A 13,568-nucleotide genomic window follows, 5' to 3' on the forward strand; every position below is an offset into this window, starting at 1 on the left:
ATGCCTGTGCCTCCTTCTTAGAAATCTACACAGCATCCAACTTGTAATGATGTAACACCACTGCTGATACCACCACCATGTGAAAATGGTGTGCAATATTACTTTCTCTTTCTCCCTTGCACCAGATCAAAATGCAAATTCACTCTCTGCCAGAGACTGACCCTTTTGTGGCCGATATACCACACAGTACACGGTAGTGTCTTCTGAGTGAAAAGAAGCAGAACACAATTGTTTAGCCTATAGAAAGCCAGACTATTGATCCTAGAAAAATCTCCATGTTAAGATAAATTCTGAAATTAGACAGTAAATAAACATTGAGCCCAACCTCTCACATCTAAGTGTATTTTTTTTTTTTTTTACTATTTTCCCAACGATTTGTGCTACATTAATCCCATGATGCCTGCTGCTGCAGCCTTGCTGATCAGAACCTGAATTATATATTTGGGCAGGGGAAGAACATGTAGCATATTAAAGACTAAATGTTAAGGTATTAAGAATAGAAAACAGAGGTACGTGAGAAGGAATTTTATGTTTTAACTTAATTTATGAAACTTTCATATTAGAGACCATTGAACTGACAGGAAGTGAAGATAGTGCCTATCTGGCCCGAGATGTGTAATGCTTGTAATTGAAATTAATTGTATATTCTTTAGAGTCTCCTTTTCCCTTTTAATGTTGGACAGGTGGGAATACTTTAGCCCTTCATTTACAGAGGCAAGTTCAAATCCTTTATAGTAGACCCTTGGGCTTTCAGAATACCCCTCTGACCCTAGACCCAAACACTCCTCCTTGCCTTCATTTTGCTTAAAATCCCGAGGTCCCATCCACACCCTGTACCCCTCAGGCCACCCTGGCTGGCTGCCCATCCACACATTTCTGTCTGCTTTTGGAGTGTTTTCAGAAGCCTGTTCAATTGTGCTTTGGCAGGCCAGATACCTTGATCCCTCCCAGAGACGCTGGGAGAGGGGCTATAAAATTTCCTCACCGAACCTGGAAGCTTGTATTCTAAGGACTGCAGAGAAGCAATGATGTCTCACAAGGATGTGCAAACATGTCATCCTGTGTGAGAACTTGCTGTGAGGTATGATGAGGAACCAAGGTTGGGTGCCTAGGAGTTAGAGAAGACCCTGGCCTTCCTTTCCAGGGAGTTGTTTTAGTTTTTCCAGAGGACACAATGAATGCTAGTTTTCATAAAGGAGTTGGCTCGGGTTCTTCAACGAGCTGTCCTGCAGTTCTGTAGTTCTTGTTGAGATGGCAGAGGTAGCTGCCACATCACAAGGAATGCTTCTTCAGGATAAAGCAGGACTGCCTCCCTCTAGCCACAAAAGTTGCCTTAGATCCTCCTATCCTTGCTCCAGCTAGGTCTCCAAGGCCCAAAGTGCCTTCTAAATCCCAAGTCATTGAGTAGCAGAGCAAAAGTCTCTTTGTCATTCTAGTTGGTCTATGCACTAAGTCTTGAGTGGTTTGTCCTTGACTTAGTTGCTTCCTTTTCTACCCCAAAAGGACCCTGAGTTTTAGTTCTACAGCTATCAGCTAGTTATATAATTCTAAACAGCAATGTGTACTCCTGACCTACTGCTGATGGTGTAAGTAAGATGGAATAAAGGGCAGAGTGGTAACAACCCTGGGACCAACGTTTGCTCTTGTCTCAGAGATAGCAACTGAATATACTGGGTAAGGAAGGTTTATCTCCATCTTCCTTCCCCTCCCTCCCTCTCTCCCTCCCTCTTTCCCCCCCACCCCCTCTCTCTCTTCCTCCCTGTTTCCCTGCCACCGCCCCCTCCCCCCATTCAGCATAATGTCATTTGCTTTCTATAAGAAGTCTGATGGAAATTAATCTACAACATGATTCTAGACCGGAAGTACAACTGCAAATCAGAAAGGGTATGGAGGTGTTTTATAAGGCACCCAACAAGCAGGACTGTTCTGGACAGCAGATAATGCAAACTAGCTTTGCTGGAAATGAGCTGCAAAATACCTTCATTTTCTACTACACTAAAACCCTGATAAGATCACAACTGCTAGGGTCATACGGTATATCAGGTGGAATCACAGCCTTTAGAACGCCGTTATTAATGCAGACAACCTCACAATCAAAGAGGATGAGAGCCGTTTCCAGATGCCAATGATTTGATCCTATCTTATTTGGCTGTTTACATTCAAATAATGTGACTGTATAAATTTAAATAATACAAACCACCAACAGATGGATCCCAGAGAAAAACTGTGCTTTCACTGAGACCCTGAATGTACACTATACGGTGCTTTACAATTTATTTGAGCAGAGCTTGCATTTAAAAAAAATGGGGAGGGGGATAAAAAGAGACTCATTTCTTCTACCATTATGGAAATAAAAGGACGGTGGCTTTAGTTCGAGCTGACTGTGCCAAGGAAACATGCAGTTCCCTAACCTCTGGTACAATGTACCCATAAGGTAGCAAGCATCAAAGCATATTAAAAGATATTAACTGCATATTTGCTTATGAACAAGATAAAAAGCTGTAGGGCCTCCAGGTTCTCAAGCTGTGAGTGGAACAGCTTTGCAATTTGCCTGCAAAACTGCATTTTGATCTTAATGAATATAAAATGGCTGCCATTAAAAGTAAAACAGATTATTTCGGGTCTTCCAGGGCCCATAGCTCTTTGCCGGCCTTGGAGGGCCACTATGATCTTTCATTAAAATCTCACAGCAGGGCTCCCTCACCAGCAAATCAAGCCTTGCAGTCTAGGAGATTGGCTACATTTAAAAGTAATTTTCAGAAATCTACACAGATTTTCAATTTGGTAATGAAAGCCATAAGAGAATGCAGGCGGCGTTTTGTCGAATATTGTTACTGATCCAGCGCTCACATTCGTTAGAAATTAAACTGCCCCGTAACTACCGCGCGCTGATGGCAGCTTGCCATTTCGGCTGCGTTCTAATCTCCGTTTGTTAATGAGTAGCATGTGCTAATTGTTGTCATCCTTCCACAGGAGCAGCCCTTCCCTAGCTAACATATTGTACCTGCCCAGAGGTGGAATCTTTCGCCTTGTTCCTGACCAAGTCAGAACAGAGAGCTGGAGTCTCCGTGCTCCGACCAGAGAGAGAAGCACCCTTTCCGCGAAGCAAGAGGGAATCGGATCTCAAACTAGGTGTTATTTTATTCGATGGATCCCTTTTGTTGTCTTGCTGTTTTGGTTTTTGTTGTTGTGGCTTGTTTGTTGTTTTCACTCAAGCCCCAAATTTCTAAAGTTCCAGAATAGACAAAATGTTCACTTCAAAGATCACTTTCAACAGCGAGGAAGGATTCCTGTAACCACATCAAATAAAGGGTAACCTGCTGAGGAGGGCTGAAAGGATGGAATGTCCCAGTGACCCTTAGTGTTTGTCAAAGTCATGTGAAGAGTGTACATCCACCCTCGGAATGGTCATAGACCCCACGGGCTTTTAAGACAGGCAAATTTGACTGGGTTCCTTGGGGAATGCTACTCTAAAGTGTGGGGGTGGGAGTGGGGAAGGGGCAGATGTGTGGACTCACAATTTGTGGCTCCCCTAAAGGAGAAGGCACAGAAAGAGGGACTCAGTAAGTTTAGTATTCTGGGGTGTGGCGCAGACAGACATCTGAATAAAGAGAAGCTTAAGATAATTACAGATGATTAAATAGAAAACATTTATGTGCATGCGTTCCAAGACAGAATGAAACTGCTATTTCCTTTATGCTTGTCCTTCCTTGGTATAAGGACTAAGGAGAGTTATTTTTTTCTGAGACCCTAGAAACAAAAATGTCAGATATACTTCTCTTTTGGAAAACGCATTCAATAAATTTTCTTTACTTGGCAATTCTCTTTACCTGGCACCTTTAGGGCAAAGCACTTCCCTGCACTAAAATGTGACGAACAACAAGAGCTGCTCTCCGCTTTCTCTCTGACTGGATATAAATTCTTCCTGCTGATACAGAAAGAATCTTCATTTAGAATAGCACTTCTCCTTGGCAGAGTGCTGGCAGCCATGAGAGCATATATGCAAAAGATATGTTTATTTTCCGGGGGCCAAGGCAGCCACTGTGTGGCTGAGTTAAGCAAGACTCGCTTCTAGCATCTGAGAGGCTTGTCTGGGCTGGGTTTCTTTGGTTTTCACAATGAACAATTTTAATTGGGTGGGATGTCTATGATTCTAAGGAAGTGACAAAAGGACCCTTAACAAGGTGTCACTGTTAATGTGCATTACGGTGTGAGGAGAGAGCTCACACCACAGCCTTGTCTCCGTGGCCTCGGGAGACCATGGGAAAGAGCTATAAACAACTTGGTAAGCAGTTTTGAACCTGCACTACCTGTGTTTGCTATTCTAATTGCAAGAAACATCCCTGTAATATATTAGGGCTTTTTTTTTTTTTTTTTTTTACCTTTTTTCCCCTCAAAGTGACATGAGAAATTCTCCCAGTCCCATAGGAGCAAGGCTCCTTTCATTTGACCTATCACAAGTGGCTCTAATAGAACTGAGAAGTCTCAGGTACATTTTGACAACTGTATACTTTAAGGTCCCTTAAGCCTATGCTAAGCTGTGAACAGAGGAGGAAAGACACTTTATCAATTTTTACTCTCCAGAACTAGAATGTAACAAAATGTTAATGTCGCCTCAATAACTATAAAAAGGCAGAACTTTAGGTCACAAAAGTTAATGTAATTATTCTTCAAATACGAAAGCTGAGTTTTACTGGAAATAATAAAGTCCAATTATTTACTTTGTTTCAGAAGTATAACGAATGGAAGCAGGCATTGTTCTGGTCCGTCACTTTTAATTTTTCAATTCTGTTGGAAAATACATATTTATACAATACAATACATACATACATACATATGAATTTAATGGAAACTTTTACTTAAAAATTAAAGATACCTTGGTCCTGTGAAGGTTATATGCCCCAGCATAGAGGAATGCCCGGGCCAAGAAGAAGGGAGTGGGTGGGTTGGTGAGAAGGGGGAGGGGGGTAAGGGGGAGAGGGTTTCCAGAGGGGAAACTAGGAAAGAGAATAACATTTGAAATGTAAATAAAGAAAATATCTAATAAAAAATTAAAGATAAAACACATGACCTTTTAAGTGACATAATAAAAGTTTGCAAGAGAAAACTCGGGTTTATAAAATAATACATGTTAGGGCCAAACAAATGGAGAGAGGGAGCTTAAAGTGGTCCATTGCAAATATATCTACTAAAATCCATACTTCTTTTATAATTTTATCATTAATTTGGCACTTCCAATTAAAATTCCAAAACCTCCAATTGAGTAAATCTTTGAGAATATTATAGTATTTGTTTTGAGCATATGAAGTTTTAAATTTTGTTATTATTATGAAAAATCTTCTAAATTGTATGCTAGAACTCATAAGTTGTTTGAAATCTACTTTCTAGTAGATATAAACTATTTTGGATTTACACAGCAAACCTCACAGAACCAGCCCTAAAGGGAAAAGTGGCTAATTGAAAAAGTATGTCAGAATTTATAAATAATTTTTCCCTAGAAATAATACTTACATAACACTTTGAGGCCAGATGTGGAACCACACACCTTTAATCTCAGTATTTGGAGAGTCGGGGCAGAGGCAGGGGAATTGATCTCTGTGAGTTTCAGGCCATTCTCTTCTACATGGCAAATTCCAGGACAGCCAGGACACAGTGAGATACTGTTCAAACAAGCAAACAATGTCAAACTCAGTTTGATCCCAAGGTAAGCCCAGATGAATCAAGATTTTTATCATTTATCATTTTAAATGCCTTTTGACTTATCCTTTGCTTTTAGAGAACAGAAATCCATGATCTACAAGGGAGTAGAGAGTGAGGTGAACAGCTGGGGCATTAGGGGAAGATAGGCTTGGGAAGGGACAAGAATAGAATCCTCTCTTAAATCTCCTATGTGTGGGGGAAGGATCTTAGATCCAGGGTTTTGGTTTTTTTGTTGTTTTTTTTTTTTTGTTTTTTCATGGTATCTCAAACTCTCTACACTTCTCCAAGTGTGCACAGGTTCAGTTTTCTTTCCTTCAAAATCAACTGCCTCCTTCATTTTCCTAGACACTCATCATACTCCAGTTGATGTTAAGAGGATGAGGAGCAATGATAAAAGCAACAAAGAAGTAATGTTTGTAGAAGACACTTCTGTTCTGGTTTTAAATGAGGAAGTTCAAATGAGTGTCCTGTGCCATGTGCATATTTCACCCACTTAGAGGACAGGTACCCTATTCTACCCACCATAACAGCCTACAAGTCTACAGCACTATAACTGTCACTAGGAACAGCAAACAGTTGGAAAGATGTGCAGACAGGCAACAATGAGTGTGGTGTTGGGAAGTAGGAACCACAGGGGATATTGCTGATTCTACTCTTATTCTTCCTGGGTTCTCAGGTGTCTGGACCTTGTATGCAGGATGGACTTCTATCTTGAGCATTGGATGAATGTCCTTCTGTGTGTCTTACTAATTGAGAAGAATAGAGGTTTCACATATGACATTAAAAAAATAGAACCTAGCAAAAGAGAATAGAAAAAATATTTTGAGTCACGGGAGAAAATCCTAAACTTGTATCAAAGAGTAAAAGAATGCCTCCCAGACTGGCTCTAGTGCGATATGTGGGGACTGACTTTCATAGATAGTAACAGCATCCTTCTATAAAAGCAGCAACAATCTCTTTACCTAACAGAATCTGGAAGGTTTTCAGGAACACACTGGAAGAGTTTTAATATTTCTGGAAGGCATAAATGAAAAGAAAGCAGAGGACCCCATGCCAAGTTCAAAGGCTCATGTTTACACATAGGAGACAAAGGAGAAGAACTATTTTCTAGGATGTGACTATAAGCTGTGTGGAAAAGTGACATTTTCACTGAGGTTACATGTGACAGTTAATGCTGTTTCTGAGCTACAGAAGGCCATCCATATACAATGCAAGGGGTACTTGCCTGTTTCTGTTGAAAGTACCAGGAAGCCTTGGGAAATAAGTGGGCGGCACAGCAGAATTTTGGTTTTGTTATTGTTGTCTTTAGCAATTGTTCTAAATAGCAGAGAGAAACTCAACCAGACAAGTTTCAGAGATTGGAGAAAGTGTGTGTTGACAAAATACCCAAACCAAAAGAACTACTTATATATAAAGTCTAAAAAACAAATACTAAGTAAAGCTTTCAGGTATGATTCTAACCTGGATCAGGACATGTAAATTAGAGGATTTTAAGTTGCAAATTAATTGGCAGGAAGTTTTCAAAATAAGCAGAACCAATATGTATGTGTATATACATATATATATATATATATATGTTATATTTCATTGATATATGATATTTTAAAGACTAAGAATAATACAATAAATATATAATTTAACTTTGGACAAAAAAATAAGATTTGGATGCTTGGGCCAAAAGTCATAAGAAATTTAAAGGGAGTGTTCTATTATGTGAGAGTTTGTTCTGCTAACAGAACAAGTAATGCTAGACATAGAATTTATCCTAGAATCCAGGAAAGCAAAACATCGGTATACAGAAATTAAAGAGACAATCCTGCAACTAAATATTTTTAAAAAGGGAAAATAAACCTATTTTTAAAATTCTGACAAAATAATCACAAATTATTTTGGAGGCATATAAAAATGATACCATGAAAGGAGCATTCTTTTTCCCTTTTTAAAGCTATTCAATCTAAAATATAAAGGGATTTATACCCCCAAATGGAAGGCTGAAGACATGGTGAAGAGCCGATATAAAAAGTGCTCTAAGAACACTGTCAGGAGGGTTAAAGCTTGACTAAAGGCTGAAAAACTGCCAAGGACAACAGAAAGCTATTTTAAGCTGTTTGTAAAGAAGAACAAAGGGATAGGTACATTGATTGGGGCACACAGCAAAATGTTAACAGATGTCACAGAAAACAGAACAATTCAACTCCTGGTTTGATTCTATGGTCTCTACCAAGAGGAATGCTCTTTGGCCTGGAGGGGGCAGAGCAAGCAGGCCTAAGAGAGAACCAGGACCCAAAGTGAGTCCAGACACACTATGGTTACCACCTGGCTCCTTTAGATGAGTTCAAGGCTCCAAGCCAGACAAACTACCAAACAAACTTATTAACTGTACAGTTAATAAGAGCACCTGAAAAATAAAACAAAAATAACCCAGATGCGATCACAGAAATCCTCACAACGGTTCTAGCACAGTTGTGGTTGATCTTGAACTAATGTGATTACAGAAGGAAAACTTAAATTGCAAAACCAAAAATCTACAGAGAACATATTACTAGAAAGATTCTAGAACCAAGAAAACATGTCCTATATAATTATGGTGATTCTGAATTGCTTGGATAAATGTTGCCAATAAGTGCTTGTTAATTAATTGGAGCAATCTGGAGTGTTCTCTCGGGGCATGCGCCCTTTGCACCTTATTTTACCCCTGTGTTCTCTCTTTGGTTCTTGTTCGGCTTGTGCACAGCTTTACTGTAGGATTTGCTATATTTTGGGAAAGAAAATGTACTCTACTTTATCGCAATTAGATGTCACAATCATGTACATGGTGCCCACTGTATGAAGCAGGTGTGCTATGGCGATATGAGCTGGGAAAGTGTAGCTTTTTCCTTTCAGCAACTTATGGCTTATAATAATGGATGAAAGAGAATGACGGAGTAGGTCCATAGATACCATGGTGTGATACCTAAAGGAGGCATTGATTGTGTATCAAACATTGTACAGGGCTATAATAGGGCTTTACATGCTTCATCAAATATCTCAAAAAACTATGAGATCAATGTGTTTATCCCACTGACACTGATATACAAGACCAAGTGATATACAGGAGTTCAAAGGCTACTGAGAGAGGGAGAATCAGTGTCCTCCAGGGATGAGCTCCAACATAGATTATAAATGTCAAATAGTCAGCCCTGGACACATGTGCATGTAAGCAAGGAGAAATCGACTCAGCAAGTTATAGAGACACCTGTGCACATATGTGCACATGCGTGCACACACACACACACATACATGTAACAATAATTAAAGAGGACGTCATGAATTTGAAAGGGGAGGGACACAAGGAATTTGTGGCAAAGGGAGGAGCAAGAATGATGTAGATGTAGCAATCATATATGACATTCAAAAAGAAATGATTCAACAAACAAAAGAGTAAAAAGGAGAAACAAACAAACAAAAATGGTTATATAAATCTGTTGTGTTGGCTCACTCCTGCAGTCTTAGCACTTGGGAGGGTGAGGTAGGAGAATCACCATGAATTCAAGAGCAACCATTTATACAGAGTGAGTTCAAGGTCAGCCTGGACTAAAGTAAGATCCTAACTGAAGAAAAACAGAACAAACTAAAACACATACAGAAGATGTGGAGCCAGAACTCAAAACCAGCATCTCTGAATTCCAGACATTGTGTTCTATTTTAACACTCTGTAAACAAAGGTCTGTCAATGCCCAGTCTATAGTGGAGTACCTTGAACATTCCAGACAAGATAGAATGCTGTCCCAGGAGCATTTCCCAGCAGAGAAGGACGGCAACTGAGATGTTACTCTTGAACATCCTGTCTTCTGGCAGGGTTTTCTGCAGCCCATATCACTAACGGAGCCTAGTCAGAGGGAAAAAAAATTATAGGTGTATCAGTACATGCTGCCTGCCTGCCTGCCTGCCTGCCTGCCTGCCTGCCTGCCTGCCTGCCTGTCTGCCTGTCTGTCTGTCTGTCTGTCTCTCTCTCTGTGTGTGTGTGTCTCAAATCTCTTTTTCTCTCACTTTGTCTGTATCTCTCTCCTTCTCTCTCTAGTTCTTTCTCTCTCTCTCTCTCTCTGTGTGTATTAATGAACACAGAGACATTCTAATTATCAACTTAAAAACTATTAAAAACATAACGTTTCAGTGTACATTTCTTTACCAACTTATTAGCTAATTCATTCCCAGCCTTCAATGTTCTCTTTCTCTCCACCTCAGTTTCTCTCTGTACCTTTAACATATGTACTTCATTTTATGCATGAAATGAGTTCTTGTAAAGTTGTGTGATTTTTTTCAGCAAATGAAATATTACATTAAAGATACTAGAGATGTATTCTTTTAAAAGAACCTTATGGCGAATCGCTTTGTAAAGCAAATAATGACCCTATAACCAATCTTTCTTTAAATCTAGATTTCCATATATCAGACTTGACTGAAAAAAAGGTAGTATCTGTACTTTTTATTTTTACATCTGTCGGCTGGCTGTACTGCAACATAATAGTATGCCAATTTGAAATACCATAATTTTTATACTTTTCCAGTTCTCACAATGCAATCTTAGAAAATGTATTATTTTCCATATAATTCTTACATATCCTTTCTTTTCTTTGGTGGAACTTTGGCCTTTAGAGCTGTCTATCATCACCATCCCCCAAGTTAGGAAAGAGCAGTAGCACCTCATCTTTCAGAAAATAGTATAGAGTATTGGGTGTTCCCTTGGACATTTAATATTTACAATGACTCCTGGGGGTAAACATTGCCTCGATTGCTTTACAAGTCAGTAAACTAATTAGGCATCAGCAAGACTGGACTTCTGCTGGTGTAGTGATTGTCAGGTGACATATATTAACATACACACAGCACATACAGCACACACATACATGCACAGGCTCTGAGATGGATATTGTGAGATGACTCCCCATAACCCATCTAAATGACACCACCTCATCCAGTTACATAGAGAGTGTGTGTTGTGTGTATTAATACATGACTTAGACTTTTGGATCTAAGCCCACAGTACAGCATTAACTACAATTCACCATCTTTGCAAACTGACATCTAAAAATTTGTTCATTTTATATAGTTAGAATTGCACATTCTTCAACCAATTGTTGATATCGCCCACCTATCTTCAGGTAGCAATGTCTCTGCTTTTCTACCAGTTAAACTTTTGTAGGTTACAGTATCATGTGATTTTTGCCATCCCGAGTTTGATTTATTTCAACTAGCACAATGTCATCCCAGTTCATCTATATTGTCAAAATCATGAGACCTTTAAAGGATATATCTTTACATTTATCTATTTTATGGATATGAGTGCCTATGTACATGGATGTGCACCAGGTACATTCCTTTTGCTGAACGAGACTAGGAATGGTATCAGAATCTCTGGCACTTGAGTTATGGCTGTTTTTGAGCTGCTAGGTTGGTGCTGGGAACTGAATCTGGATCTTCCATAAGAGTAGCCAGTGCTCTTAACTGCAGAGCCACTTCTGCTCCCCAACAGGCTATTGTTTTGAAAGCTAAATAATATTCTTGTACGTGTGTTTCTAAGCACACGTCACATTTTCTTTCTTCACTGTCTGTGAGTACTTCAATTTCACCCCATATCTTGACTATGTGAGGAATACCGCTATGAACACAAGATCACAGAAACCTCTTGAGAGACTGACTTCATCTCTTTCTGATATAAACTAAGGAATAAGACGGCTTGATCAGAAGTAGTTCTTAGTTTAGTCTTTGAAGGACAGCATTGTTTTCCATAATGGATACAACAATGCACGTTCTTATCAATAAGCAATTGTTACATTTCCCCACCTCCTTGCCGGTGCTCCTTCCCTTTATCATTTGATAGTTGAAAATCTGATAGGCTTTGGACTACATTTCATTGTGATACTGATTTGCATTTTTCTGATGGTTAATGATGATTTTTTTTTTTATTTTCCACATTGCCTCTGAGTCATCTGTGTATCTTATTTTGAGATATATCTGCCCAGCCCCTTTGCCATTTTTAGTTGGGCTGTTGTTTTCATGGCTGTGAAATTATTCTAGTTCCGCCTATGTTTTGGATATTAACCCCTTATCATATGGATCGGTTGCATATGCTTTCTCCCTTTCTGTGGGCTATCTTTCGCTCTGGCTATTGTCTCCTGTGCTGCAGAGATGCTCTGCAGTTCAATGCCATTCCACTTGTCAGCGTCTGCTTTTGTTGCCTCTGCTTGCAGGGTCACATCAGAAACATCGTGGCCCAATGTCAAGGAGTTTCCAGAGCTTCCTTTCAGAAGTTTTAAAGTTGTAGGCTTTCCCTTCTTTCTCAAACTCATTTGAGTCGATTTTTATGTATCATGTTGGGGAGGAGTCCAATTTCATTCTGTTGTATGTAAGTTTTGAAGTTTTCTATTTACTGACAATACTGCTATTTCCCCATTGTGTGCTTAGAAACACACAGAAACTCTATTGTATTTTCTTATTATTGCAATAATAAACAATTAAAAATGGTCTCACAGAGAAGACAAAGCTTCAAGTGAATGTTTGCCCATAAAAGAATTTTTTTGAAAGCCTGGATTGATTCCAGTAATATGAGATAGTTTCCTGCTCACTTCAAGTCTCAGTGTTTTTGTCTGTGCAATGGAATGCTTGGATCCACTCTGACAGACACACACAATCCCACAGGCCTACTCTGATGTGATGTCATATCTACTGGATGATGTACTTAAGTTTCTTAACGTTTGTTCCTAGAAGGTAAGCTCATATTAACAGCACGTTTATCACAGGAACCTCTGTAAATAGTTAACTAAGTAGCCAAAAACTTTCAAAAAGCAAATGGAAAGTGAAATGAATTCTATCTCTGTGTTTATTCTGAGGGTGCTGCTACCCCCTGGCAGACTTTTCCTAAAACCCACAATCTATCATTCATCAAGAACAATGAGCAGTAGCTAGAATCTAGGTCTAAAGAGGAAGATTCAGGTCTTCAGTGGTTTGGCAGCACCGTGGGTTTCATAGATAGAAGTCCTAAGCCAGCCCTTCCCAACACTGCAGTCAGACCCCTACATTAGCCTTGTTCCAAGCAGTTCAGCACCAGCCTCCCCAGCTTTGTCTTTCACCTAGAGAAACAACTAGCATTTTATCACCTCTCTCTGGCCTCTTTCCTCTTGTGATCAAGGTGACTTATAAACAGCTGCAATAAAAATGATTTTTTTCATAAGCTTCTTCTCAATATCTCTGAAAAAAGCAGGGAGGCTAAGAGATACAAGACATTCACAGATTTTTGTCCCTGGAGCCACAAAATGCACATGAACAATTTCTTCATTTTGACCAAAATGAATGGTCATCACAAAAACAAATGTAACTTTGGTATCCCTGATTTGGCAGAGACAGCTTAGGGGCTCAAACTTAATAGACTTTTTCTAACTGATTAGGATCTCAGAGCAGGCTGCATCATCCTGTCAGAGCCGATAGCCACATCCAAAGCACAGGCACCAAGCTGCCCTTGATCCATGACCTTAGCAGACAAAATAATGGGCTGTAGAATCTTCTACGATTCCCAAGGAAGGAAGTTTGAAGGTGGTGTTCATTTTGCTTGGTGGCCTTTTAGGGAGGCAATTAGGCATTAAACATGTATTGGTGCTTTAAAAAAATGCCTAACAGTCAAAGCACATTTCTATATTCCAAAGGTCTGGGAAAAGCTGCGCCTAAGAAGGGATTAGCTACTATCAGATGATATTACGACTGGATTAATGATGTTCCACATTCACTATATTTATAAAAAGAGAGGAAAAAAGAATAGGAATCTTTTAAGAAGCAGATAAGTGATTTCTACAAACCTTAAAAGCTAAAAGAAAACTCATTTTATAGAAGATCAT

The 13,568-nt window shown here is 39.4% G+C and overlaps 1 long non-coding RNA gene across 1 annotated transcript in view; it reads right to left on the reverse strand.

The window, feature by feature from the left end:
* 5730522E02Rik (RIKEN cDNA 5730522E02 gene) overlaps positions 1-13,568 on the reverse strand; it is a 593,731-nt gene that overhangs the window by 25,655 nt on the left and 554,508 nt on the right. The window contains exons 3-4 of the long non-coding RNA NR_027973.1: positions 9,436-9,568; positions 5,512-5,660 (exon numbers count right to left, since the gene is read on the reverse strand). This is a non-coding gene — a long non-coding RNA (RIKEN cDNA 5730522E02 gene). The remainder of the gene's footprint in view (positions 1-5,511; positions 5,661-9,435; positions 9,569-13,568) is intronic.

This window comes from Mus musculus, chromosome 11 (genome assembly GCF_000001635.26).
Source record: "Mus musculus strain C57BL/6J chromosome 11, GRCm38.p6 C57BL/6J".
In the NCBI taxonomy this organism is placed as follows: Eukaryota; Metazoa; Chordata; class Mammalia; order Rodentia; family Muridae; genus Mus; species Mus musculus.